Source organism: Sphaeramia orbicularis, chromosome 1 (genome assembly GCF_902148855.1).
Source record: "Sphaeramia orbicularis chromosome 1, fSphaOr1.1, whole genome shotgun sequence".
Classification (NCBI taxonomy): Eukaryota; Metazoa; Chordata; class Actinopteri; order Kurtiformes; family Apogonidae; genus Sphaeramia; species Sphaeramia orbicularis.
In genome coordinates this window covers 4,754,996-4,761,595 of record NC_043957.1, presented here as the reverse complement: position 1 = coordinate 4,761,595, position 6,600 = coordinate 4,754,996, and positions in this window count along the sequence as shown.

Below are 6,600 nucleotides of genomic sequence, written 5' to 3'. Positions count from 1 at the left end.
CCAGGTCCAAACAGACCACACCAGGTCCAACACAGACCACACCAGGTCCAAACAGACCACACCAGGTCCACAAGACCACTACACAGGTCTAAACAGACCACAGCAGGTCAAACAGACCCACCCAGGTCCAAACAGACCACACAGGTCTAAACAGACACACCAGGTCCAAACAGACCACACCAGGTCCAAACAGGACCACACACAGGTTCTAAACAGGGACCCCCACCAGGTCCAAACAGACCACCCAGGTCCAAACAGACCACACCAGTCCAATAGACCCACCAGGTCCAAACAGACCACACCAGGTCCAAAACAGACCACACCAGGTCTAAACAGACCACACCAGGTCCAAACAGACCACATCAAGTCCACTTACTTGGAACACTGTCAAAGCTTCCGTTCTTCTAAAGTGGAATCCCTCCAGTCTCCTCAAACATTTGGTCCACAGCATGTGACTCATTTACAGGTAATGTCACGTATTTAATTCAATACTTAGCAGCGCTTGTGATGTAGCAGCAGAGTTAATGTCGGGCCTTGGTTCCGGTTCCAATGCGGGGCTACAAACGTCGTAACTCCTCAAATACAAGTTTCCGAAGGTAAGAAGGGAAAGGAATGAGGTGAACAACACGGGAGACAAGCCGAGCCGAGTCGAACCGGTTCCACGAAGTAGAAATGCAGCAACTAGAGAATTAGTAAAGAGTCTTAGTTCACTTTCACTGCCCCCCCCCCAACCGGGCCCGACGTCATCTGTTCTTATTATTTGTTCATATGTTTCTATTTTCTGTGCAGATGGAAATATAAAAGACAGTGTAATGCAAACACACCTGTTTGTACTCTTTTATTCCCCTCACCCAATGAGAATCGATAAGAGAGTCGATAAGGAATCGGATCGATAAGTAATATTGATAATGGAATCGGAATCGTTAAATTCTTAATGATCCCATCCCTAATGGAGGCAGTAAATCCAGGTGTAGATTACTGCACAAAACAGAGAATTTTATTTTCCTTGGTCAGGATCTGTCCAGTCAGTCCAGCTGTGATTTACAAGGAGGACAATTAATACTGAACAAACAAGAACTGAACTATGAGTTATGAAAGAGCTGCAGCGTCTGAAACTGACCACAGTGAACATTTGACACAGAAACAGAACTACAGTGCTGCAGTTTCACACTCACCAGTTTGTATATTATGGATTGGATTGTCTCTGTCAACTCAACATAGATTTTTTATAGTAAGTTTTTTTTGTTTTTTATCAATTACTAGAAAATTTCAGGCAACCCCATTTGAATTCCAGGCGACCCCACATGGGGTACCCGACCCATCGTTGAAAAACACTGGACTACAATGAGGAGAGAAGACTTATTTCACTGGAGGGCAGCATTAAAAGCAGCAGAGAAACCAGTTCAGTGTAATTTAAGCCATAAAGACCCAAACAACCACTGGGGACCAAAACAATGCACTCATCTAAAATATTTAATAACTTCTGATCCATTAAACCTATGAATCTATGTCAGTAATTGGTGTAAAATACAGTTCTTCATCTTTTCGTGGTCATTCAGATATGACCCATTTGGACGTTCGGAGGACTCAGTAGTTACCATGGAAACACAGTCATCTTCTCCAACATTGATTCACCAGTAAAGCCCATGGAGTTGGATCAGTGACAGTGGATGGAGACAGTTATTTAGTTTGCTCAAAGAGTGACTTTCTAAGTTTTCTTCTGTTTCTGACCCGCACAAGTACCTGACAGCAAACAATATACAATTTGGTAATATGCAATAAAGTGACAAACATCACCATAACCTTGAACATACTTGAATATTCATTTTAACCCTTTCATGCACAGTGGTCACTCCAGTGGACAGTTCTTCTACAGCTGTTCTCTGTATATTCATGGATTTTGTGTATTTTAGTTTCATATCAGCCACACAATACACTGCAATTGATACATTACTGTAACTTGGCTGTTCTTGATAAACCAGATCCAACATGTTTGAGTGTAAATCAATTCCTTGTTATTGTTATTAGACTGTAATTAACAACAAAAGTTGTTTTTTTTTTGTTTTGTTTTGTTTTTTGGTATATTATCTCCATGAAGTGGCTAGTATTGGAGTTACTTCAAACAAAAAGTTAAGGATATTTCTTTCTTTTTTGTGTTGTTTTTTTTTTTTTTTTTTTGTCATTTGTGCCATTTGTAAATAAAACGATGTCTGGTCATTAAAAAATGTGTTTCAAGTCAATCACACACACAAAAAAAAAGTAAAAAGCATTGTGCAAAAATCCCAACTGAAAAAAATAGCCCCTAAAATTTAAATATCCATAACTTTTTGTTTGTAGTGTATGTTAAAAGGTGAGAAAATCAAATTAGCAGCATTTCATGTTTTTATTTCATAGTTTTCACACCAGTATATCGGTAAATACACGTTCCATTGCTTTAAAATTAAACGCACATTTTTGCAACTCCATGAAAAATAGCTTCATTAAAAAAAAATAATCTCACTGTTTTTTAAATGTCTAAGGAGGATTAAAGAAAAAAAAACTTAATTAATGTCCTCATAATTCATGCATGAAGGGTTAAGAGTGTCTTTAAAAACGCAGATAAAATACCAGTCTGTGTTTGAGACTGACCCTGTTTCTTACGTTTCAGTCCATCTCGGTGAACATTTAACAGGTGTTTTCTTCATTTCCAGTTGGTGGTTGTTAATGAACTGCTCATGCACTGTTCTGATAGCTATTGTTTGAGCTCAGCTGGTTTATTATATTCTTTCCTATAAAGCGTTCGTGTAATGAACTGACAGTCTGAGCTGATGCGTAACCCTTTGTCAAATGAACTGTTACAACTGATTTTAATCAAAGCAGGAAGTCCGAATCCATCCAGGAGCGAGTGCATGTAAAACCACATGCGTCAGTGGATGTCTGAGGCTGGAGTGATTTGTGCTTAGAGAATGCATCAGGCCTGTGCAAGTAAAATACAGGAAGGTACAGCGGGTTAAGGAGCTGTGACACAGACACGAGTTGAATCCAAGCTAATGCGGTCAGTCGTTTCCATGTACGCAGGGTGTGTGTGCAGGTCTTAGAAAGTATGGAATTTTGAAATGCTGCTTTCCAGACCTTGAAAAATCTGGAATTTTGCATGAAAGTCTTAATAAAGTATGGAAAAAAATGTTCTCTCAAAGTTGAATTTAGAAAAATGCGCAAAGGCACATAATCTGGTAAGATAAGAAATACATGAGGAAAAAAATTAACCCTTTCATGCATAGGTCACTCCACGTGGACAGTTCTTCTCCAGCTGTTCTCTTGTATATTCATGGGTTTTTTGTTTTTTTAGTTCCATATCAGCCGACACAGTGAACACTGATGCACCATCCCATACACTGTAATTCAGACCATGACTGTAACTGTGCTGTTCTTGATAAACAGATCTGTACTAACATGGTTTGAGTGTAAATCAGTTGTTATTTATTAGACAAGAAGGTTTTTTTTTTTTGCATATTATCTCCATGAAGTGAGTAATTACTAGCATTAGATTATGTTTAAAATGTGAGAAGACATCAGATTAGCAGCATTAAAAATGTTTTTCATTCATTGTTTTCATATCACTTTCTGATATTGGGTTTTTAAACACGTTTCTTTACTTCAAAAGTTAAATGCATGGATATTTTTGTAACTCCATAGAAAAAAAAAGACTCAATCACATTGTTTTTTTTCATGGCTAAGGAGGAATAAAAACACTGAAGAAAAAAATTTTGACTAAGGTTCTCACAATTTATGCATGAAAGGGTTAAAAAAAAAAACTTAATTTATTTCACTAACTGGTTGGTGCTGGAAGGATTCTAGTGAAATTTGCTTGTGTGATTTTCATGTTTTGGAAAAAGTTTTTGTTAGTCGGACCTAATTTACAGTGAATTAATGCATTCATTCATTCGTACATTATTAAAAATGAAGTTTTCGACGACACATAACAGGTATAGTTCTCAACCAAAAAAGTAGGTACGCAAGTATAAAAGTACATAAAGTCAAGGTCTTGGAGAAAAAAATAGCTTTTTTTTTAATATATAATTCAAGTTTTTATTAGAGTTTCATTTGGTACACGACATTCATACAATGTCTTAATGTTAACAATGAGGGCTTCTATACATTCATGGAAAGTATCAAAAAATGCTACAAAGTGTGGAAGTTCACAGGAAAAAAAAAAAAATAAATAAAATAGACAAATAAATAGGTAAATAAATAAATACATGAGGGAAGTAGTTTAGCTGTCATCCTGCTGACTAACAGTTCTGAAACAGAGTGGAAAAAGACAGGATTTTTATTTGGATGAAGAGTGAGCACAATGTGTACAGGGGTGTAACGGTACAGAAAAACTCTGGTTCAGTATGTTTTCAGGACAGGGGTTTTCAGTCTGATACATTTTTGGTACAGTGAACAGAAAAAATAAAGGAAGGTCCGCACACCTGTGAGCTCCCAAACCGTTTATTCAGCTACATGACATTTGGGGCCGAGGCCCTTCATCAGACTGAGGACAGACAACTTCCACAGGTGTTTTATATGCAGCATCGAATCACAACATGTGACCTGCGATAAATGTCATTTTGGAGTAACAGAAAAAAATCTTGTAGAACTTATCAAACATATGATCAATTATAAATGATCAAGAGTCAAACATTTCAAATGTCCACAAATACAAATTACACAGGTGTTTTCTATGCATGTGTCCGACCACAACAGCACGTGATATGCAATAATACGTCATCTTAGAAGAGCAGAAAATAACTTATTAAACCTTATCATTAGGGCTGAAAGATATATCATTATCGTATCGATATCTCGATATGAACATTCAAGATATTAATATCGAAAAGCAAACGATATAAACGATATAGATTTCCCCCATGGTTGCCCTGCATGTACAGCTCTGGAAGTCACAACAAATTTCATGTATTTGTACTTTATGTAATGTTGATGACTGGCATGTGAGTTCTTATAAATAAAACTCACTTTCCACATTCTTTTGTATTATGATGTTTTGTATTTTTCTGGAAAATGCTTGGTTTTCACCGAACCCGTAGTCATATCGAATCGTATCGATATCAAGATATCTGACATTAATATCGAGATATGAAATTTAGTCCGTATTGTTCAGCCTACTTGTCATACATACAATCGATCATAAATTGTCAAATGTTTAGAATATCTACAATACAAATAATTTTTAGTGATCAGACTGCTTTGCACTCATATTTATAAACAGGTATTAATCAAATTTTCTACAGGTCCATGTAATTATAGTGTCCATCTGAATGTGGTGACCAAGGTTATTATCGTTAACAAAACTAACGAAATGACGAAAACTAGAATTGTAAAAACATTTCGTTAACTGAAACAAATAAAAACTATAATTAAAAGAAAAAAAAACAATAACTAACTGAAACTGTATTGTGTGCTTACAAAACTAACTAAAACATATAAAAATTATGGATAAATTCCCTTAGTTTTCGTCTTTTGTGAATGTTGGATTGATACAAAAGCATTATTTCCCTCAAGCAGTTTAGCTGATGGTACCATATATTCGGTCCGTCCTTCTCGTTACTTGTGGTTTCCAGTCGTCTTCTGGTCCCCACTCTACCTGGAAACATGGAGACTAAAGTTGGGCTAAAGCAGCAGAGTCCTGTACTATTATATATAATATATGTAATATTTGAATATGACGGTGAGAAGATAAAAGATATTAAAAAAATAAACTAAAACTAAGCATTTAGAAAACAAAAACTAATAAAAACTAGCAAACCTGCTCTGAAAACTAATCAAAACTAACTGATTAGAGAAAAAAAAAGTCAAAACTAAATAAAACTAAACTATAATGAAAAAATCCAAAACTATTAGAACCTTGGTGGTGACAAACACTGCAGCATGTGTGCACAGTTCTTATTGACAAAATACAAGAACAGATTTACAAAATGGATTTACAAGAGCAAAAAACAAAAGCAAAGAAAACTATATGGCAACGTACAGTGAACAAGACCAGTGTGTGTGTGTGTGTGTGTGTGTGTGGTGGGGGACTGTTGGGGGGGGGTGCACTCCATAACTACCAAAAATTGAACGTGAAACTTAACATGCTTTGAACGCCCGACCCAGCTTCTGTGCTGTGTTTATACTCTCTGTTGTCATGTTTACCCCCTCACCCCCCACCTTATCGCCGCCCAGCCTCATGAAGTGAATGAAGTGTGAGGGGTTTTGCCAGCGGTGCAGAGAATTCAGCAGCGGCACTGATGCAGAATGTACAGAGGAGAAGAAACCCTGCACCCTGCTCATACTGTGTGTATTCTGCTTCAAGGTTCCCGTGGAGACTTACAGCATGTTGTGTTGTAGCATGGCTCATTCAGTCACCGTCATACAAGTATGAAGACACTGCACAAGACTGTAGTACTCACAGCTTTTAATACCTTTAACCCTTTCATGCACGATTTATGAGAACCTTAATCAAGATTTTTTTTTTCCTGAGGGTTTTTATTCCTCTTTATGTAATGGGACTAGTACAAAGGCTGAACCCAAATGCAAGACCAGAACACAGATGACCAATTGAGAGTGTTTATAAACACA